This window comes from Salvelinus fontinalis, chromosome 31 (assembly GCF_029448725.1).
Source record: "Salvelinus fontinalis isolate EN_2023a chromosome 31, ASM2944872v1, whole genome shotgun sequence".
Classification (NCBI taxonomy): Eukaryota; Metazoa; Chordata; class Actinopteri; order Salmoniformes; family Salmonidae; genus Salvelinus; species Salvelinus fontinalis.
In genome coordinates, this window is record NC_074695.1 from 623,789 (window position 1) to 647,577 (window position 23,789).

The 23,789-nt window shown below is 48.3% G+C and overlaps 1 protein-coding gene across 3 annotated transcripts in view; it reads left to right on the forward strand.

The window, feature by feature from the left end:
• Positions 1 to 1,696: 1,696 nt before the first annotated feature.
• Positions 1,697 to 23,789, forward strand: part of ccdc120a (coiled-coil domain containing 120a) — a 190,793-nt gene continuing 168,700 nt past the window's right edge. For all 3 annotated transcript variants that reach the window (XM_055891073.1, XM_055891077.1, XM_055891078.1), the window contains exon 1: positions 1,697 to 3,123. The gene's annotated coding sequence lies outside the window, so the exon portion shown is untranslated. The remainder of the gene's footprint in view (positions 3,124 to 23,789) is intronic.

Genomic DNA, 23,789 nt, shown 5'->3' on the forward strand with positions numbered 1-23,789 from the left:
CACTACACTGCACCCTATTCCCTTCATAGTGCACTACACTGCACCCTATTCCCTTCATAGTGCACTATACTGCACCGCCAAATGGCACCCTATTCTCTTCATAGTGCACTACACTACACCGCCAACTGGCACCCTATTCCCTTCATAGTGCACTACACTGCACCCTATTCCCTTCATAGTGCACTACACTGCACCACCAAATGGCACCCTATTCCCTTCATAGTGCACTACACTGCACCGCTAAATAGCACCCTATTCCCTTCATAGTGCACTACACTGCACCGCCAAATGGCACCCTATTCCCTTTATAGTGCACTACACTGCACCGCCAACTGGCACCCTATTCCCTTCATAGTGCACTACACTGCACCCTATTCCCTTCATAGTGCACTACACTGCACCCTATTCCCTTCATAGTGCACTACACTGCACCGCCAAATGGCACCCTATTCCCTTCATAGTGCACTACACTGCACCACCAAATGGCACCCTATTCCCTTCATAGTGCACTACACTGCACCCGATTCCCTTCATAGTGCACTACACTGCACCGCCAAATGGCACCCTATTCCCTTCATAGTGCACTACACTGCACCCTATTCCCTTCATAGTGCACTACACTGCACCGCCAAATGGCACCCTATTCCCTTCATAGTGCACTACACTGCACCCGATTCCCTTCATAGTGCACTACACTGCACCGCCAAATGGCACCCTATTCCCTTCATAGTGCACTACACTGCACCCTATTCCCTTCATAGTGCACTACACTGCACCCTATTCCCTTCATAGTGCACTACACTGCACCACCAAATGGCACCCTATTCTCTTCATAGTGCACTACACTGCACCCTATTCCCTTCATAGTGCACTACACTGCACCCTATTCCCTTCATAGTGCACTACACTGCACCATCAAATGGCACCCTATTCCCTTCATAGTTCACTACACTGCAGCACCAAATGGCACCCTATTCCCTTCATAGTGCACTACACTGCACCACCAACTGGCACCCTATTCCCTTCATAGTGCACTACACTGCACCCTATTCCCTTCATAGTGCACTCCACTGCACCCTATTCCCTTCATAGTGCACTACACTGCACCCTATTCCCTTCATAGTGCACTACACTGCACCACCAATGGCACCCTATTCCCTTCATAGTGCCCAGGGTCAAGTGTAATCTGCACTCTACATGGAATAGGGTGCCATTTAACTAACGTAATGCTATTCGGTAGACAGCCCTGGTTTATAATCTCTAACAAGGCTTTGGTGGATTATAATACCGGTGTTTTAACCCCTAATCTACCGCAAACAGAAAACTGTCAGGATTCAGCAATACCTTTTCAACCATCTCTCTGCAAAGGAATTGCTTTGCTTTCTGCCTTTTTTTGGGGTCAATTTTGGAAATATGGTCAAATAATTGTATGTAGTCAATAGATCAACGCAGTGACTTGATGGATCAATGTTTTCCGAATTAGAACGTAAACATGCTCCATATCAAAAAAAATAAATACATTGAATTTATATGGAATTATTTGAATACCTATTCAGCGGCCATGAAAGAGTTAACCAGGCTGCGCGCTACTTTACGATATACCGATCCGCGGTGAATAGGAGGGACCTGATTGGTCCTTTCTCTGACTGTGGTAGTGGCTCAGTGTTTTCTCCTAGTTACTACATGGATACGGAAGATGTAGGCAGAGACAGCCTATTGATGGAGACCAAGAGCATGTGCGTTGCGTGCTCTCTCTCTATCCCTGGTGAATAGGCGTTTATGTTATATAGCCTCTCTCTCGCTCTCTCTCCCCATGCTGGAGGATGAAGAAACTTGCAAGCGAAGCATCTTTCTTTATCTTCTGCTAACCAGAATAAAGAAAACATCACCACATATGTTATTTGTAGGCTATATCTCCCTCCCAGTCCCGGGTTTGGATGCTGCACAGAAGGTGAGCACATGGAATATTCTGATGCTGATGTCGGAGGAACGAACCGGAGTGTGAGAAAGACGCAGAGGAACAAACCGGAGTGTGTGACAGACGCAGAGGAACAAACCGGAGTGTGTGAAAGACGCAGAGGAACGAACCGGAGTGTTTGACAGACGCAGAGGAACAAACCGGAGTGTGAGAAAGACGCAGAGGAACGAACCGGAGTGTTTGACAGACGCAGAGGAACGCACCGGAGTGTGAGAAAGACGCAGAGGAACAAACCGGAGTGTTTGACAGACGCAGAGGAACGAACCGGAGTGTGAGAAAGACGCAGAGGAACGAACCGGAGTGTTTGACAGACGCAGAGGAACGAACCGGAGTGTGAGAAAGACGCAGAGGAACAAACCGGAGTGTGTGACAGACGCAGAGGAACGAACCGGAGTGTGAGAAAGACGCAGAGGAACGAACTGGAGTGTTTGACAGACGCAGAGGAACACACCGGAGTGTGTGACAGACGCAGAGGAACGAACCGGAGTGTGTGACAGACGCAGAGGAACGAACCGGAGTGTGTGACAGACGCAGAGGAACGAACCGGTGTGTGACAGACAGAACATCTCCATTGGTTTCCCATTATACCGGTCTACCCCAGGGCAGTGTAGAGATTGTACTGAAAAAAAACAGTTCATTCTGAATAGACGGTACCGGACCGCCAGGAACTACGAATAGATCTAAGGAAAGGAAGGTGTGTTTTGTTTCCCCTCACTCCTTCCACGAAGTCCGGTCCTAATGCCTGGTCGATGCAGTGCACTTGGTCTTGTGTTGGTGTACTGAATGAGCTCTCTCGGAAGAGGCGAGCTAGCCACGTTGCCGCCTCCCGGTGTTGTGTTATTCTGATATATATGTTCACTCGACCGAACAGGCAACAGGCTATGAATGGGACGTGTTATTCTGTTGCTCGCTGCTTGTTAGTTTTGCGTCTCATCACGATCAACGTGTCGGTATGATACAGACACCCTCGCGGTATAGGTGCCGTCGTAGAGGACTCCGGGACTGGACCAGTCACTCTTTACACGTTTATTCCATGAAGATTCGGGGAAGAATTTCAGAGCTGTTTTTTTCTGCCACATTCGGGAGTCGATTCTTGGGAGTCGATTCTTGTCATTCATAAAGGCCTTCTAAATCTCTTCAAACAGGTACGCTACTTTTTGACATTTATTTTTAACCTTTTATTTAACTAGGCAAGTCAGTTATTAATAACACATTCTTATTTTACAATTATGCCCCCCCCCCCCCCCCCCCCCCCCGCCAAACCCTCCCGTAACCCGTACAATGCTGGGGCCAATTGTGCTCCGCCCTATGGGACTCACGATCACAGCCAGTTGTGATACAGCCCGGAATCAAACCAGGGTCTGTAGTGACCGCCTCTAGCACTGAGATGCAGTGCCTTAGATTGCTATGCCACTCGGGAGACCCTAAGCATATATCTCTGCCCCCACCCTATCCCCACACGCCCTCCATTGTTTATTGGTTATTCCGTATCAGAGGAAACACTAAAGTGTTCTGGTTGATTATGCTGCATTGCTGTTTACGTGTTTTTGATAAGCCTACTCAATGCTTGTGTGTGTCAAGGGCGGGGCGGGAGGGGCGGAGCGGGGCAGGAGGGGCGGAGCGGGGCAGGAGGGGCGGGGCGGGAGGGGGTGTAGCCAGTCGGGTCAGTGTCTGGATGTATTGCCTTCCGGAAGCCTGTGGTTGAGCGCTAGGTCTCTGCTCCTTACTCTCTCCACGTTGGAACAGAGCAGAGCACCACGTGTTGTTTTGTTGCGGCTGCTATGATACTGACGTCAATTGCAGTTCTGCTTTATTTACATCTGTAGCTGGATAGCAACGTAAAGATGGGCTTTAATAACAACTAATAATATAGGTGACTTTGTATTTCTCATTTGGGACGCATGCCCTGTTTTAACGGGTCATCTTTTCATGAGGTGAAGAGGATTCAGTGAACCCAATGACCACACCCTGTACCTCCTCATCCCCGTGCCTTTAGCTCAGCAGGCTAACCCTGTACCTCCTCATCCCCGTGCCTTTAGCTCAGCAGGCTAACCCTGTACCTCCTCATCCCCGTGCCTTTAGCTCAGCAGGCTAACCCTGTACCTCCTCATCCCTGTGCCTTTAGCTCAGCAGGCTAACCCTGTACCTCCTCATCCCCGTGCCTTTAGCTCAGCAGGCTAACCCTGTACCTCCTCATCCCCGTGCCTTTAGCTCAGCAGGCTAACCCTGTACCTCCTCATCCCCGTGCCTTTAGCTCAGCAGGCTAACCCTGTACCTCCTCATCCCCGTGCCTTTACCTCAGCAGGCTAACCCTGTACCTCCTCATCCCCGTGCCTTTAGCTCAGCAGGCTAACCCTGTACCTCCTCATCCCCGTGCCTTTAGCTCAGCAGGCTAACCCTGTACCTCCTCATCCCCGTGCCTTTAGCTCAGCAGGCTAACCCTGTACCTCCTCATCCCCGTGCCTTTAGCTCAGCAGGCTAACCCTGTACCTCCTCATCCCCGTGCCTTTAGCTCAGCAGGCTAACCCTGTACCTCCTCATCCCCGTGCCTTTAGCTCAGCAGGCTAACCCTGTACCTCCTCATCCCCATGCCTTTAGCTCAGCAGGCTAACCCTGTACCTCCTCATCCCCGTGCCTTTAGCTCAGCAAACTAACCCTGTAACCTCCTCATCCCCGTGCCTTTAGCTCAGCAGGCTAACCCTGTACCTCCTCATCCCCGTGCCTTTAGCTCAGCAGGCTAACCCTGTACCTCCTCATCCCCGTGCCTTTAGCTCAGCAGGCTAACCCTGTACCTCCTCATCCCCGTGCCTTTAGCTCAGCAGGCTAACCCTGTACCTCCTCATCCCCGTGCCTTTACCTCAGCAGGCTAACCCTGTACCTCCTCATCCCCGTGCCTTTAGCTCAGCAGGCTAACCCTGTACCTCCTCATCCCCGTGCCTTTAGCTCAGCAGGCTAACCCTGTACCTCCTCATCCCCGTGCCTTTAGCTCAGCAGGCTAACCCTGTACCTCCTCATCCCCGTGCCTTTAGCTCAGCAGGCTAACCCTGTACCTCCTCATCCCCGTGCCTTTAGCTCAGCAGGCTAACCCTGTACCTCCTCATCCCCGTGCCTTTAGCTCAGCAGGCTAACCCTGTACCTCCTCATCCCCATGCCTTTAGCTCAGCAGGCTAACCCTGTACCTCCTCATCCCCGTGCCTTTAGCTCAGCAAACTAACCCTGTAACCTCCTCATCCCCGTGCCTTTAGCTCAGCAGGCTAACCCTGTACCTCCTCATCCCCGTGCCTTTAGCTCAGCAGGCTAACCCTGTACCTCCTCATCCCCGTGCCTTTAGCTCAGCAGGCTAACCCTGTACCTCCTCATCCCCGTGCCTTTAGCTCAGCAGGCTAACCCTGTAACCTCCTCATCCCGTGCCTTTAGCTCAGCAGGCTAACCCTGTACCTCCTCATCCCTGTGCCTTTAGCTCAGCAGGCTAACCCTGTACCTCCTCATCCCCGTGCCTTTAGCTCAGCAGGCTAACCCTGTACCTCCTCATCCCCGTGCCTTTAGCTCAGCAGGCTAACCCTGTACCTCCTCATCCCCGTGCCTTTAGCTCAGCAGGCTAACCCTGTACCTCCTCATCCCCGTGCCTTTAGCTCAGCAGGCTAACCCTGTACCTCCTCATCCCCATGCCTTTAGCTCAGCAGGCTAACCCTGTACCTCCTCATCCCCGTGCCTTTAGCTCAGCAGGCTAACCCTGTACCTCCTCATCCCCGTGCCTTTAGCTCAGCAGGCTAACCCTGTACCTCCTCATCCCCATGCCTTTAGCTCAGCAGGCTAACCCTGTACCTCCTCATCCCCGTGCCTTTAGCTCAGCAAACTAACCCTGTAACCTCCTCATCCCCGTGCCTTTAGCTCAGCAGGCTAACCCTGTACCCTCCTCATCCCCGTGCCTTTAGCTCAGCAGGCTAACCCTGTACCCTCCTCATCCCCGTGCCTTTAGCTCAGCAGGCTAACCCTGTACCCTCCTCATCCCCGTGCCTTTAGCTCAGCAGGCTAACCCTGTACCTCCTCATCCCCGTGCCTTTAGCTCAGCAGGCTAACCCTGTACCCTCCTCATCCCCGTGCCTTTAGCTCAGCAGGCTAACCCTGTACCTCCTCATCCCCGTGCCTTTAGCTCAGCAGGCTAACCCTGTACCTCCTCATCCCCGTGCCTTTAGCTCAGCAGGCTAACCCTGTACCTCCTCATCCCCGTGCCTTTAGCTCAGCAGGCTAACCCTGTACCTCCTCACCCCGTGCCTTTAGCTCAGCAGGCTAACCCTGTACCTCCTCATCCCCGTGCCTTTAGCTCAGCAGGCTAACCCTGTACCTCCTCATCCCCGTGCCTTTAGCTCAGCAGGCTAACCCTGTACCTCCTCATCCCCGTGCCTTTAGCTCAGCAGGCTAACCCTGTACCTCCTCATCCCCGTGCCTTTAGCTCAGCAGGCTAACCCTGTACCTCCTCATCCCCGTGCCTTTAGCTCAGCAGGCTAACCCTGTACCCTCCTCATCCCCGTGCCTTTAGCTCAGCAGGCTAACCCTGTACCCTCCTCATCCCCGTGCCTTTAGCTCAGCAGGCTAACCCTGTACCCTCCTCATCCCCGTGCCTTTAGCTCAGCAGGCTAACCCTGTAACCTCCTCATCCCCGTGCCTTTAGCTCAGCAGGCTAACCCTGTACCTCCTCATCCCCGTGCCTTTAGCTCAGCAGGCTAACCCTGTAACCTTCTCATCCCCGTGCCTTTAGCTCAGCAGGCTAACCCTGTAACCTTCTCATCCCCGTGCCTTTAGCTCAGCAGGCTAACCCTGTACCCTCCTCATCCCCGTGCCTTTAGCTCAGCAGGCTAACCCTGTAACCTTCTCATCCCCGTGCCTTTAGCTCAGCAGGCTAACCCTGTAACCTTCTCATCCCCGTGCCTTTAGCTCAGCAGGCTAACCCTGTAACCTTCTCATCCCCGTGCCTTTAGCTCAGCAGGCTAACCCTGTAACCTTCTCATCCCCGTGCCTTTAGCTCAGCAGGCTAACCCTGTAACCTCCTCATCCCCGTGCCTTTAGCTCAGCAGGCTAACCCTGTAACCTTCTCATCCTGAACAAAAATATAAACACAACATGTCAAGTGTTGGTCCCATGTTTCATGAGCTGAAATAAAAGATCCCAGAAATGTTCCCTACGCACAAAAATATTATTTTCTCTCAAACTTTGTTGACATATTTGTTTACATCCCTGTTAGTGAGGATTTCTCCTTTGCCAACATAATCCATCCACCTGACAGGTGTGACATATCATGATCATTACACAGGTGCACCTTGTGCTGGGGACAATAAAAGGCAACTCTAAAATGTGCAGTTTTGTCACACAACACAATGCCACAGATGTCTCAGGGTTTGAGGGTGTGCAATTGGCATGCCGATTGCAGGAATGTCCACTAGAACTGTTGCCAGAGAATTGAATGGTCATTTCTCTACCATAAGCTGCCTCAAATTTTTGTTTTAGAGAATTTGGCAGCACGTCCAACCAGCCTCACAACCGGGTGAGCAGTTTGCTGATGTCAACGTTGTGAACAGAGTGCCCCATGGTGGGGTTATGGTAATGGCAGGCATAAACTACAAGTAACAAACACAATTGTATTTTATCGTTGGCAATGTGAATGCAAAGAAATACCGTAACAATATCCTGAGGTCATTCGCCATCACCGCATGTTTCATGATAATGCACAGCTCCGTGTCACAAGGATCTGGACACAATTCCTGGAAGCTGAAAATGTCCCAGTTCTTCCATGGCCTGCATACTCACCAGACATGTCACCCATTGAGCATGTTTGGGATGCCCTGGATCGACATGTACGACAGTGTGTTCCAGTTCCCGCCAATATCCAGCAACTTCCCACAGCCATTGAAGAGGAGTGGGACAACATTCCACAATCAACAGCCTGATCAACTCTATGTGAAGGAGATGTGTCGCGCTGCCTAAGGCAAATGGTGGCAACACCAGATACTGACTGGTTTTCTGATCCATGCCCCTCCCTTGTTTTAAGGTTTCTGGGACCAACAGATGCATATCTGTATGCCCAGTCATGTGAAATCCATAGATTAGGACCTAATGAATTTATTTAAATTGACTGATTTCCTAATGAACTGTTAACTCAGTAAAATCTTAGAAATTGTTGCATGTTGCGTTTTATATTTTTTGTTCAGTTTATATAGAAGAGAGAGAGGTCCCACCACCGACCCTGTAACCATACCCCTCCCTCCTTCCTGTCTCTCTTCTCACACTGACCCCTAACAGGTAGCCTCCTGTTGTCTCTCCTCTCACACTGACCCCTAACAGGTAGCCTCCTGTTGTCTCTCCTCTCACACTGACCCCTAACAGGTAGCCTCCTGTTGTCTCTCCTCTCACACTGACCCCTAACAGGTAGCCTCCTGTTGTCTCTCCTCTCACACTGACCCCTAACAGGTAGCCTCCTGTTGTCTCTCCTCTCACACTGACCCCTAACAGGTAGGCTCCTGTTGTCTCTCCTCTCACACTGACCCCTAACAGGTAGCCTCCTGTTGTCTCTCCTCTCACACTGACCCCTAACAGGTAGCCTCCTGTTGTCTCTCCTCTCACACTGACCCCTAACAGGTAGCCTCCTGTTGTCTCTCCTCTCACACTGACCCCTAACAGGTAGCCTCCGGTTGTCTCTCCTCTCACACTGACCCCTAACAGGTAGCCTCCTGTTGTCTCTCCTCTCACACTGACCCCTAACAGGTAGCCTCCTGTTGTCTCTCCTCTCACACTGACCCCTAACAGGTAGCCTCCTGTTGTCTCTCCTCTCACACTGACCCCTAACAGGTAGCCTCCTGTTGTCTCTCCTCTCACACTGACCCCTAACAGGTAGCCTCCTGTTGTCTCTCCTCTCACACTGACCCCTAACAGGTAGCCTCCTGTTGTTACTGGTAGTCGGCTCTGGTGTGTTGTCATGTGGCGAGGGAAACAATTGAGATGACAAGCACCATCCATTTTCCACTTATTGCTCCAAGGACTATTTTATTCGATGTCCTTGTTTAGGATTATCATAGAACCTTATTTTGGTAAGTTATTTTGGTTAATTTAAACATGGTATTATATATGACACAGTCCAGCAGTGGCTGTTTACTACAGACATTAGTTGGCTTTCTATTAGTGGAGACAAAAGGTCTTTCATTGTGACCAATGTCATTATCTGGACTACACATAAAAGGTGGCAGCGTCAGAGGAGAGAGCAACAGGGAGATGAGGAGAGAACAACGGGAGGATGAGGAGAGGGAGATGAGGAAGAGGAGAGAGCAACGGGGGGATGAGGAGAGGAGAGAGCAACAGGGAGATGAGGAGAGGAGAGAGCAACGGGGAGATGAGGAGAGGGAGATGAGGAGAGAGCAACGGGGGGATGAGCAGAGAGCAACGGGGAGATGAGGAGAGGAGAGAGCAACAGGGGAGATGAGGAGAGGGAGATGAGGAGAGAGCAACGGGGAGATGAGGAGAGGGAGATGAGGAGAGAGCAACGGGGGGATGAGCAGAGAGCAACGGGGAGATGAGGAGAGGAGAGAGCAACAGGGGGATGAGGAGAGAGCAACGGAAGGATGAGGAGAGAGCAACGGGGAGATGAGGAGAGGGAGATGAGGAAGAGGAGAGAGCAACGGGGGGGATGAGGAGAAAGCAACGGGGGGGATGAGGAGAGGAGAGAGCAACGGGGGGGATGAGGAGAGGAGAGAGCAACGGGGGGGATGAGGAGAGGAGAGAGCAACGGGAGGATGAGGAGAGAGCAACGAGGAGATGAGGAGAGAGCAACGAGAGGATGAGGAGAGGGAGATGAGGAGAGAGCAACGGGGAGATGAGGAGAGAGCAACGGGGAGATGAGGAGAGAGCAACGGGGGATGAGGAGAGAGCAATGGGGAGATGAGGAGAGGAGAGAGCAACGGGAGGATGAGGAGAGAGCAACGAGGAGATGAGGAGAGAGCAACGAGAGGATGAGGAGAGGGAGATGAGGAGAGAGCAACGGGGAGATGAGGAGAGAGCAACGGGGGATGAGGAGAGAGCAACGGGGGATGAGGAGAGAGCAACGGGGGATGAGGAGAGAGCAACGGGGGATGAGGAGAGAGCAACGGGGAGATGAGGAGAGGGAGATGAGGAAGAGGAGAGAGCAACGGGGGGGATGAGGAGAGAGCAACGGGGAGATGAGGAGAGGGAGATGAGGAGAGAGCAACGGGGAGATGAGGAGAGGGAGATGAGGAGAGAGCAACGGGGAGATGAGGAGAGGGAGATGAGGAGAGAGCAACGGGGAGATGAGGAGAGAGCAACGGGGGGATGAGGAGAGAGCAACGGGGAGATGAGGAGAGGGAGATGAGGAGAGAGCAACGGGGAGATGAGGAGAGGGAGATGAGGAGAGAGCAACGGGGAGATGAGGAGAGAGCAACGGGGAGATGAGGAGAGAGCAACGGGGAGATGAGGAGAGAGCAATGGGAGGGATGAGGAGAGGGAGATGAGGAGAGAGCAACGGGAGGGATGAGGAGAGGGAGATGAGGAGAGAGCAACGAGGGGATGAGGAGAGGGAGATGAGGAGAGAGCAACGGGGAGATGAGGAGAGGGAGATGAGGAAGAGGAGAGAGCAACGGGAGGGATGAGGAGAGGGAGATGAGGAGAGAGCAACGGGGAGATGAGGAGAGGGAGATGAGGAGAGAGCAACGGGAAGATGAGGAGAGAGCAACGAGGGGATGAGGAGAGGGAGATGAGGAGAGAGCAACGGGGAGATGAGGAGAGGGAGATGAGGAGAGAGCAACGGGGAGATGAGGAGAGAGCAACGAGGGGATGAGGAGAGGGAGATGAGGAGAGAGCAACGGGGAGATGAGGAGAGGGAGATGAGGAGAGAGCAACAGGGCGATGAGGAGAGGGAGATGAGGAGAGAGCAACGGGGGGATGAGGAGAGGGAGATGAGGACAGAGCAACGGGGAGATGAGGAGAGAGCATCGAGGGGATGAGGAGAGGGCAACGAGGGGATGAGGAGAGGGAGATGAGGAGAGAGCAACGGGGGGATGAGGAGAGGGAGATGAGGAGAGAGCAACGGGGAGATGAGGAGAGGGAGATGAGGAGAGAGCAACGGGAAGATGAGGAGAGAGCAACGGGGAGATGAGGAGAGGGAGATGAGGAGAGAGCAACGGGGAGATGAGGAGAGAGCAACGGGGAGATGAGGAGAGGGAGATGAGGAGAGAGCAACGGGGAGATGAGGAGAGAGCAACGGGGAGATGAGGAGAGGGAGATGAGGAGAGAGCAACGGGGAGATGAGGAGAGGGAGATGAGGAGAGAGCAACGGGGAGATGAGGAGAGAGCAACGGGGGGATGAGGAGAGGGAGATGAGGAGAGAGCAATGGGGAGATGAGATGAGGAGAGAGCAACGGGGAGATGAGGAGAGGAGAGAGCAACAGGGAGATGAGGAGAGGAGAGAGCAACGGGGAGATGAGGAGAGGAGAGAGCAACGGGGAGATGAGGAGAGGAGAGAGCAGCGGGGAGATGAGGAGAGGAGAGCAACAGGGAGATGAGGAGAGGGAGATGAGATAGCACCTGGGAGAGAGCAATGGGGAGATGAGGAAGAGGCGAGAGCAACGGGTGGATGAGGAAGAGGAGAGAGCAACGGGGAGATGAGTAAGAGGAGAGAGCAACGGGGTGATGAGGAAGAGGAGAGCGCAACGGGGTGATGAGGAAGAGGAGAGCGCAACGGGGTGATGAGGAAGAGGAGAGAGCAATGGGGTGATGAGGAAGAGGAGAGAGCAACGGGGTGATGAGGAAGAGGAGATAGCAACGGGGTGATGAGGAAGAGGAGAGAGCAACGGGGGGATGAGGAAGAGGAGAGAGGAACGGGAGGAAGTGGAGAGAGCAAGACAGAGAGAGAGAGACTCATTAGCATCTCATTAGTGTGCAAGATCTTGAGAATCAGCTGTACATGTGATGAAAGAATGCACTGTGCATGCAGAGGGTTGCAATTCCATTGAATTTGGGATAGTTGAACCAAAATATAACACAAGTCCTAGAGTTGCCTTATGTGTATCCCACTAAAAGGTTCACTGTTATAAGCTAACTTTTTTGGATGAATTTAAGCAAAATTCCCCAAATTCCAGGGCCTAACTTACCATGAAAAAATTCCGGAAATTTACCGGAAAGTTTCTGACCCTTTGCAACCCTACTTAGGATAGACCTCTCTCTGTCTGTTACTAATTAGTCACTTAGGATAGACCTCTCTCTGTCTGTTACTAATTAGTCACTTAGGATAGACCTCTCTCTGTCTGTTACTAATTAGTCACTTAGGATAGACCTCTCTCTGTCTGTTACTAATTAGTCACTTAGGATAGACCTCTCTCTGTCTGTTACTAATTAGTCACTTAGGATAGATCTCTCTCTGTCTGTTACTAATTAGTCACTTAGGATAGATCTCTCTCTCTGTCTGTTACTAATTAGTCACTTAGGATAGATCTCTCTCTGTCTGTTACTAATTAGTCACTTAGGATAGATCTCTCTCTCTGTCTGTTACTAATTAGTCACTTAGGATAGATCTCTCTCTCTGTCTGTTACTAATTAGTCACTTAGGATAGATCTCTCTCTCTGTCTGTTACTAATTAGTCACTTAGGATAGATCTCTCTCTCTGTCTGTTACTAATTAGTCACTTAGGATAGATCTCTCTCTCTGTCTGTTACTAATTAGTCACTTAGGATGGATCTCTCTCTGTCTGTTACTAATTAGTCACTTAGGATAGATCTCTCTCTGTCTGTTACTAATTAGTCACTTAGGATAAACCTCTCTCTGTCTGTTACTAATTAGTCACTTAGGATAAATCTCTCTCTCTGTCTGTTACTAATTAGTCACTTAGGATTGATCTCTCTCTGTCTGTTACTAATTAGTCACTTAGGATAGATCTATCTCTGTCTGTTACTAATTAGTCACTTAGGATAGATCTCTCTCTCTGTCTGTTACTAATTACAAATTCATGGCAGAGCATCAAGCAGAGCCTAGATTGTGTTCCAAATCCCTATCCAGTGCCTTCAGAAAGTATTCACACCCCTTGACTTTCTCCACATGTTGTTGTGTTACATCCTGGATTTAAAATGGATTACTTTGAGATGTTGTGTCACTGGTTTACACACAATATCCCATCATGTCAAAGTGGAATGTTTTTAGAATTCTTTATAAATTCATTTTAAAAAATGGAAAGCTGAAATGTTTTTGAGTCAATAATTATTCAACACCTTTGTTATGGCAACCCTAAATACGTTCAGGAAGTAATAATTTACTTAACAAGTCACATAATACACTACATGACCTAAAGTATGTGGACACCTGCTCGTCGAACATCTCATTTTTAAATCATGGGCATTAATATGGAGTGGGTCCCCCCCTTTGCTGCTATAACAGCCTCCTCTCTTCTGGGAAGGCTTTCCACTAGATGTTGGAACATTGCTGCAGGGACTTGCTTCCACTCAGCCACGAGAGCATTAGTGAGGTCGGGCACTGATGTTGGGCGATTAGGCCTGGCTCACAGTCGGCGTTCAAATTCATCCCAAAGGTGTTTAATGGGGTTGAGGTCAGGGCTCTGTGCAGGCCAGTCAAGGTCTTCCGGGGACATTGTCATTCTGAAACAGGAAAGGGCCTTCCCCAAACTGTTGCCACAGCGTTGGAAGCACAGAATAGTCTAGAATGTCATTGTATGCTGTAGCATTAAGATTTCCCTTCACTGGAACTAAGGGGCCCGAACCCTGAAAAACATCCCCAGACCATTATTCCTCCACCAAACTTTACAGTTGGCACTATGCATTGGGGCAGGTAGCGTTCTCCTGGTATCCGCCAAACACAGATTCGTCCGTCGGACTGCCAGATGGTGAAGCATGATTCATCACTCCAGATAACGTGTTTCCACTGCTCCAGAGTCCAATGGTGGCGAGCTTTACACCACTCCAACCGACGCTTGGCATTGCGCATGGTGATCTTAGGCTTGTGTGCTGCTGCTCGGCCATGGAAACCCATTTCATGACTCTCCTGACGAACAGTTCTTGTGCTGACGTTGCTTCCAGAGGCAGTTTGGAACGCGGTAGTGATTGTTGCAATCGACACTCGCTACGCGCTTCAGCAATCGGCCGTCACGTTCTGTGAGCTTGTGTGGCCTACCACTTCTCAGTTGAGCCGTTGTTGCTCCTAGACGTTTCGACTTCACAATAACAGCACTTACAGTTGACCGGGGGGCACCTCTAGCAGGGCTGAAATTTGACGAACTGACTTGTTGGAAAGATGGCATCCTATGACGGTGCCACATTGAAAGTCACTGAGCTCGTCAGTAAGGCCATTCTACTGCCAGTGTTTGTCTATGGAGATTCCATGGCTCTGTGCTGGATTTTATATACCTGTCAGCAACAGGTGCGGCTGAAATAGCAGAATCCACTCATTTGAAGGGGTGTCCATATACTTTTAAATATATAGTGTACGTTGCATGGACTCACTGTGTGTAATAATAGTGTTTAACAGGATTTTTGAATGACTACCTCATCTCTGTATCCAACACATACAATCATCTGTCAGGTCCCTCAGTCAAAGCAGTGCATTTCAAACACAGATTCAACCACAAAGACCAGGGAGGTTTTCCAATGCCTCTCAAAGAAAGGCACCTATTGGTAGATGGGTAAAAACAAAAGCACACATTGAATATCCCTTTGAGCATGGTGAAGTTATTAATTACACTTTGGATGGTGTATCAATACAACTAGTTACTACAAACATACAGGCGTCCTTCCTAACTAAGTTGCCGGAGAGGAAGGAAACTGCTCAGGGATTTCACCATGAGGCCAATGTTGACTTGAAAACAGTTTAATGGCTGTGAAAGGAGAAAACTGAGGATGGATCAACAACATTGTAGTTACTCCACAACACTAACCTAATTGACAGAGTGAAAAGAAGGAAGCCTGTACAGAATAAAAATATTACAAAACATGCATCCTGTTGGCAACAAGACACTAAAGTAGTACTGCAAAACAATGTGGCAAAGAAATTAACTATATAACAAATCCAATACATCACATCACTGAGTAACACTCTTCATATTTTCCAGCATAGTGGTGGCTGCATCATGTTATGGGTATACTTGTCATCGACAAGAACTAGGGATTTTTGCTGTTGTTGTTGGGATAAATAGAAACGGAATAGAGCTAAGCACAGGCAAAATCCTAGAGTAAAACATGGTTCAGTCTGTATTCAACATTCACTGGGAGACAAATTCGCCTATTCAGCAGGACAATAAGCTAAAACACAAGGCCAAATCTACACTGGAGTTGCTTACCAAGATGACATGAAATGTTCCTGAGTGGCCGAGTTACAGTTTTAACTTAAATCGTCTTGAAAATCTATGGCAAGACTTGAAAATGGCTGATGATCAACAACCAACTTGACAGAGCTTGAATAATTTAAAAAAAATAATGTGCAAATGTTGTACAATCCAAGTATGCAAAGCTCTGAGAGATTCATTCTCTCTCTCTCTCTAGAGATAACAGGTGGAAATACAACAACTCTAGTGTAACGTATCAACAGATGATTCAGTGAACTTTGAACTGTTTGGACTGTTGATTCAGTGAACTTTGAACTGTTTGGACTGTTGATTCAGCGAAAGTTGAACGATTCTATGCTGTGATGTGAAGACACAGAAGAAAGTTGACCAGTTTTCTGAAAGCCAAACAGTTTGCTGCTCTATCCCTCTATCTCTCTGTCTCTCTCTCTCTCTCTCTGTCTCTCTCTCTCTCTCCCTCTATCTCTCTCTCCCTCTCTCTCTATCTCTCTCCCTCTATCTCTCTCTCCCTCTATCTCTCTCTCCTCCATCTCTCTCTCCCTCCATCTCTCTCTCCCTCCATCTCTCTATCCCTCTATCTCTCTCCCTCTCTCTCTCTCTCCCTCTCTCTCGCTCTCCCTCTATCTCGCTCTCCCTCTATCTCGCTCTCCCTCTATCTCGCTCTCCCTCTATCTCGCTCTCCCTCTATCTCGCTCTCCCTCTATCTCTCTCTCCCTCTATCTCTATCTCTCTCTCTCTCTCCCTCTATCTCTCTATCCCTCTATATCTCTCTCCCTCTATCTCTCCCTCTATCTCTCTCTCCCTCTCTCTCTCTCTCTCTCTCCCTCTCTCCCTCTCTCCCTCTCTCTCTCTCTCTCTCTCTCCCTCTCTCCCTCTCTCTCTCTCTCCCTCTCTCTCTCTCTCCCCCTCTCTCTCTCTCTCTATCTCTCTCTCCCTCTCTCTCCCTCTCCCTCCTGTTAAAGATAGATGAAGGCTTACCAATACCAACCAGACTCCTGGAACGGAATAAAACTAAATAACACGCATACCTTACATACTTTCTTAAGTCAAATATAATACCTCATGACTCCTGTTGAGGAGAGAGAGATAGGGAGAATAGAGAGAGGTAGAGAGGTAGAGAGAATAGAGAGAGAGAGGTAGAGAGGTAGAGAGAATAGAGAGAGGTAGAGAGAATAGAGAGAGAGAGAGAGAGAGGGTAGATTATAATACCTCATGACTCCTGTTGAGGAGAGAGAGGTAGAGAGAATAGAGAGAGAGGTAGATAAAGAGAGAGGTAGAGAGAGCGAGAGAGAGAGAGAGAGAGGGGGAGAGAGAACGGCGAAAGGGTTGGAAGTTATGCCCGTAGAAACTTGAAACAGGAGAAGTTATGCCCGTAGAAACTCAAAATCAAATTAATACAAATCCAATTTTATTGGTCACATACGTGTTTAGCAGATGTTATTGCGAATTAAGAATTTATACATATTTGGACGAGCAGTGTCAGAGCGACATAGACTAAAATACAGTAGAATAGAGTACAGTATATACATATGAGATGAGTAATACATAGACTAAGATACAGTAGAATAGGATAGAATACAGTATATACATATGAGATGAGTAATACATAGACTAAGATACAGTAGAATAGGATAGAATACAGTATATACATATTAGATGAGTAATACATAGACTAAGATACAGTAGAATAGAGTACAGTATATACATATGAGATGAGTAATACATAGACTAAAATACAGTAGAATAGAGTACAGTATATACATATGAGATGAGTAATGCAAAATATGTAAACATTAAAGTGACTAGTGTTCCATTTATTAAAGTGGCCAGTGATTTCAAGTCTAGGGCAGCCTCTAATGTGCTACTGATGGCTGTTTAACAGTCTGATGGCCTTGAGATAGAAGCTGTTTTTCAGTCTCTCGGTCCCATTTTTGATGCACCTGTACTGACCTCGCCTTCTGGATGATAGCGCGGTGAACTGAGGGCCCAGAAAGACACGGAACTGGATCAGTACAAGAGAAACGCGTCCAAATCTTGGAAAGGCCTGGAACTGGAGACCTAATTTAATGGACTCATCAGCTCTCTCATCCAATGAGATCGAAATTGCTCGGGTGGTTGTTGTCCTTGATGATCTTTTTGGCCTTCCTGTGACATCGGGTGCTGTAGGTGTCCTGGAGGGCAGGTAGTTTGCCCCCTGGTGATGCGTTGTGCAGACCTCACTACCCTCTGGAGAGCCTTATGGTTGTGGGCGGTGCAGTTGCGGTACCAGGCGGTGATACAGCCCGACAGGATGCTCTCGATTGTGCATCTGTAGAAGTTTGTGAAGGTTTCAGGTGACAAACCAAATGTCTTCGGGCTCCTGAGGTTGAAGAGGCAATGTTGTGCCTTGTTCACTACGCTGTCTGTGTGGGTGGACCATTTCAGTTTGTCCGTGATGTGTACGCCGAGGAACTTAAGCTTTCCACCTTCTCCACTGCGTTCCCGTCGATGTGGATAGGGGGGTGCTCCCTCTGCTGTTTCCTGAAGTCCACGATCATCTCCTTTGTTTTGTTGATGTTGAGTGAGACATTATTTTCCTGACACCACACTCCCAGAGCCCTCACCTCCTCCCTGTAGGCCGTCTCGTCATTGTTGGTAATCAGGCCTACCACTGTTGTGTCGTCTGCAAACTTGATGATTGAGTTGGATGGCAACACAGTCATGGGTGAACAGGGAGTACAGGAGGTGGCTCAGAACGCACCCTTGTGGGGCCCCAGTGTTGAGGATCAGTGGGGTGGAGATGTTGTTACCTACCCTCACCACCTGGGGGCGGCCCGTCAGGAAGTCCAGGACCCAGTTGCACAGGGCGGGGTCGAGACCCAGGGTCTCAAGCTTGATGATGAGCTTGGAGGGTACTATGGTGTTGAATGCTGAGCTGTAGTCAATGAACAGCATTCTTATATAGGTATTCCTCTGTCCAGATGGGATAGAGCAGTGTGCAGTGTGATGGTGATTGCATCGTCTGTGGACCTGTTTGGACGGTAAGCAAATTGGAGTGGGTCTAGGGTGTCAGGTAAGGTAGAGGTGATATGATCCTTGACTAGTCTCTCAAAGCACTTCATGATGACAGAAGTGAGTGCTACGGGGCGGTAGTCATTTAGTTCAGTTATCTTTGCCTTCTTGGGTACAGGAACAATGGTGGCCATATCGAAGCATGTGGGGACAGCAGACTGGGATAGGGAGAGATTGAATATGTCTGTAAACACTCCAGCCAGCTGATCTGCGCATGCTCTGAGGACGCGGCTTGGGATGCCGTCTGGGCCGGCAGCCTTACGAGGCTTAACATGCTTAATGTCTTACGTCGGCTACGGAGAAGGAGAGCCCACAGTCCTTGGTAGCGGGCCGCATCGGTGGCACTGTGTTATCATCAAAGCGGGCGAAGAAGGTGTTTAGCATGTCCGGTAGCAAGACATCGGTGTCACTGTGTTATCATCAAAGCGGGCGAAGAAGGTGTTTAGCTTGTCCGGTAGCAAGACATCGGTGTCCGCGACGTGGCTTGTCTTCCTTTTGTAGTCCGTGATTGTCTGTAGACCCTGCCACATAGACCTCGCGACTCCACTTTGTCTCTATACTGACATGTTGCCTGTTTGATTGCCTCACGGAGGGAATAACTACACTGTTTGTATTCTGCCATATTTCCCAGTCACCTTGCCATGGGTAAATGCAGCGGTTCACGCTTTCAGTTTTGCGTTTTTGCTCCCATCTATCCACGGTTTCTGGTTAGGGTAGGTTTTAGTAGTCACAGTGGCTACAACATCTCCTATACACTTCCTGATAAACTCAGTCACCGTATCAGTATATAGGTCAATGTTATTCTCGGAGGCTACCCGGAACATATCCCAGTCCGTGTTATCTAAACAATCTTGAAGCGTGGATTCCGATTGGCCAGACCAGCATTGAATAGTCCTCAGCATGGGTATTTCCTGTTTGAGTTTCTGCCTATAGGAAAGGGAGCAAAATGGAGTCGTGATCAGATTTGCCAAAGGGAGGGTGGGGGAGGGCCTTGTAGGCATCCCGGAAGTTAGAGTTACAGTGGTCGAGTGTTTTAGCAGTACAAGTACTACAGACAATATGTTGATAGAAGTTTGGTAGCGTTTAAATGCTACAATAAATGCGGCCTCAGGATATGTGGTTTCCAGTTTGCATAGAGTCCAGTGAAGTTCTTTGAGGGCCGTTGTGATACCGGCTTGAGGGGGAATATACACGGCTGTGACTATAACCGAAGATAATTCTCTTGGGAGGTAATACGGTCGGCATTTGATTGTGAGATATTCTAGGTCGGGTGAACAAAAGGACTTGAGTTCCTGTATGTTATCACAATCACACCATGAGTAGTTAATCATGAAACATACGCCCTTCTTCCCGGAGAGATATTTATTCCTGTCTGCGAGATGAACTGAGAACACAACTGGCTGTACGGACTCAGCCAGTATATCCTGAGAGAGCCATGTTTCCGTGAAACAGAGTATATTACAATCCCTGATGTCTCTCTGGAAGGAGATCCTCGCCCTGAGCTCATCCACTTTATTATCCAGAGACTGAACATTGGCGAGTAATATGCTCGGAAGCGGTGGGTGGTGTGTACGCCTCCTGAGTCGGACTAGAAGTCCACTTCGAGTACCTCTTCTCTGCCGGCGATGTTTTGGGTCAGCCTCTGGAATCAGTTAAATTGCCCTGGGGGGTACGAACAATGTAATGCTGGTGAGTTACCGCCGCTCGGATATCCAAAAGTTATTCCCGGCTGTAGGTAATAACACAAAAACATTAATGGCCTAATAATGTAAGAAATAACACATAAAAAAACGAAATACTGCAAAGTTGCCTAGGGGCTAGAAGCTCGGCTGCCCTTTCTATCGGCGCTATTCTTGAAACAGGAGAAGAGAGAACAGGTAGAAACTTGAAACAGGAGAAGAGAAAACAGGTAGAAACATGAAACAGGAGAAGAGAAAACAGGTAGAAACTTGAAACAGGAAAATTAAAGGCTATACAGTTATCCTTGAAATCCTGCGAAGCGCCTTTCATTCAAAATCATTTTCTAAAATCCTTCCCCCTCTCCCTCCTGCCCGGGTGTGACATACTGTTGTGTTAAAGCATAATGAAGGTTATAGTGTGTTCAGTAATGGGCTGCATATCAAAAAGCACCCTATTCCCTATATAGTGCACTACTTTAGACCAGAGCCCTATGGCACCCTATTCCCTATATAGTGCACTACTTTTGACCAGAGCCCTATGGCACCCTATTCCCTATATAGTGCACTACTTTTGACCTTGGGACACAGACGGTGTGTTCATAACGGATCCTCTGTTTGTTTTAAGGTCAGTTAATGTCTGCCTGACGACTCAAACTGAATTCTGCTTCATGTTCGCTACGTACTTCAGTCTGAGACCCGCCAGTCTGAGACCCGCCAGTCTGAGACCCGCCAGTCTGAGACCCGCCAGTCTGAGACCCGCCAGTCTGAGACCCGCCAGTCTGAGACCCGCCAGTCTGAGACCCGCCAGTCTGAGACCCGCCAGTCTGAGACCCGCCAGCGTTGAAGTCGTTTGCGTGTGACGTCAAAACGAGGGCGCGCTGTACAAAACAAAGTCATCTGCAATTGGATCGTCTCTAACCAATCAGAGTATCAAAAGCTAACGACACTGGATCATCTCTAACCAATCAGAGTATCAAAAGCCTAACGACACTGGATCATCTCTAACCAATCAGAGTATCAAAAGCTTAACGACACTGGATCATCTCTAACCAATCAGAGTATCAAAAGCTAACGACACTGGATCATCTCTAACCAATCAGAGTATCAAAAGCTAACGACACTGGATCATCTCTAACCAATCAGAGTATCAAAAGCTTAACGACACTGGATCATCTCTAACCAATCAGAGTATCAAAAGCTAACGACACTGGATCATCTCTAACCAATCAGAGTATCAAAAGCTTAACGACACTGGATCATCTCTAACCAATCAGAGTATCAAAAGCTTAACGACACTGGATCATCTCTAACCAATCAGAGTATCAAAAGCTAACGACACTGGATCATCTCTAACCAATCAGAGTATCAAAAGCTAACGACACTGGATCATCTCTAACCAATCAGAGTATCAAAAGCTAACGACACTGGATCATCTCTAACCAATCAGAGTATCAAAAGCTAACGACACTGGATCATCTCTAACCAATCAGAGTATCAAAAGCTAACGACACTGGATCATCTCTAACCAATCAGAGTATCAAAAGCTAACGACACTGGATCATCTCTAACCAATCAGAGTATCAAAAGCTAACGACACTGGATCATCTCTAACCAATCAGAGTATCAAAAGCTAACGACACTGGATCATCTCTAACCAATCAGAGTATCAAAAGCTTAACGACACTGGATCATCTCTAACCAATCAGAGTATCAAAAGCTTAACGACACTGGATCATCTCTAACCAATCAGAGTATCAAAAGCTAACGACACTGGATCATCTCTAACCAATCAGAGTAACAAAAGCTAACGACACTGGATCATCTCTAACCAATCAGAGTATCAAAAGCTTAACGACACTGGATCATCTCTAACCAATCAGAGTATCAAAAGCTTAACGACACTGGATCATCTCTAACCAATCAGAGTATCAAAAGCTAACGACACTGGATCATCTCTAACCAATCAGAGTATCAAAAGCTTAACGACACTGGATCATCTCTAACCAATCAGAGTATCAAAAGCTTAACGACACTGGATCATCTCTAACCAATCAGAGTATCAAAAGCTAACGACACTGGATCATCTCTAACCAATCAGAGTATCAAAAGCTAACGACACTGGATCATCTCTAACCAATCAGAGTATCAAAAGCTAACGACACTGGATCATCTCTAACCAATCAGAGTATCAAAAGCTAACGACACTGGATCATCTCTAACCAATCAGAGTATCAAAAGCTTAACGACACTGGATCATCTCTAACCAATCAGAGTATCAAAAGCTTAACGACACTGGATCATCTCTAACCAATCAGAGTATCAAAAGCTAACGACACTGGATCATCTCTAACCAATCAGAGTATCAAAAGCTAACGACACTGGATCATCTCTAACCAATCAGAGTATCAAAAGCTTAACGACACTGGATCATCTCTAACCAATCAGAGTATCAAAAGCTTAACGACACTGGATCATCTCTAACCAATCAGAGTATCAAAAGCTAACGACACTGGATCATCTCTAACCAATCAGAGTATCAAAAGCTTAACGACACTGGATCATCTCTAACCAATCAGAGTATCAAAAGCTTAACGACACTGGATCATCTCTAACCAATCAGAGTATCAAAAGCTAACGACACTGGATCATCTCTAACCAATCAGAGTATCAAAAGCTAACGACACTGGATCATCTCTAACCAATCAGAGTATCAAAAGCTTAACGACACTGGATCATCTCTAACCAATCAGAGTATCAAAAGCTTAACGACACTGGATCATCTCTAACCAATCAGAGTATCAAAAGCTAACGACACTGGATCATCTCTAACCAATCAGAGTATCAAAAGCTTAACGACACTGGATCATCTCTAACCAATCAGAGTATCAAAAGCTAACGACACTGGATCATCTCTAACCAATCAGAGTATCAAAAGCTTAACGACACTGGATCATCTCTAACCAATCAGAGTATCAAAAGCTAACGACACTGGATCATCTCTAACCAATCAGAGTATCAAAAGCTAACGACACTGGATCATCTCTAACCAATCAGAGTATCAAAAGCTAACGACACTGGATCATCTCTAACCAATCAGAGTATCAAAAGCTAACGACACTGGATCATCTCTAACCAATCAGAGTATCAAAAGCTAACGACACTGGATCATCTCTAACCAATCAGAGTATCAAAAGCTAACGACACTGGATCATCTCTAACCAATCAGAGTATCAAAAGCTAACGACACTGGATCATCTCTAACCAATCAGAGTATCAAAAGCTAACGACACATTTTCTGAACAGCTCCTTTACCCATGTGTGTTCTGGTTCTGGCCCCACCCATCGGTTTCTGGAACCAATCAGAACGGTTAGAATGTGTTTGCGTTCTAGAAATCATTGAGGAGGTACTTAGACTCATTGTGTGTGCGCTTGTGTCACTCCTCAAAGCCTGCAGGGTTTACTCCTCAACACTCCTCCTATACCCCATTTTCTCCCCAATTGTGTAGTTACGACTTTGTCTCATTGGGGCAACTCCCCAGCGGGCTAAAGAGGGGCAAAGATCGGGATATGCGTCCTCTGAAACATGCTCCGCCAAGCCGCTCTGCTTCTTATCCACACTGCTCGCTAACCCGGAAGTCAGCTGAACCAATTTGTCGAGGGCAACACCCGGCCGATGAGCCCAGTCCGCTTGCAGGTGCCTGGCCCGTCCCAACGAGTCGCTAGTCCCCGCAGTCGTAC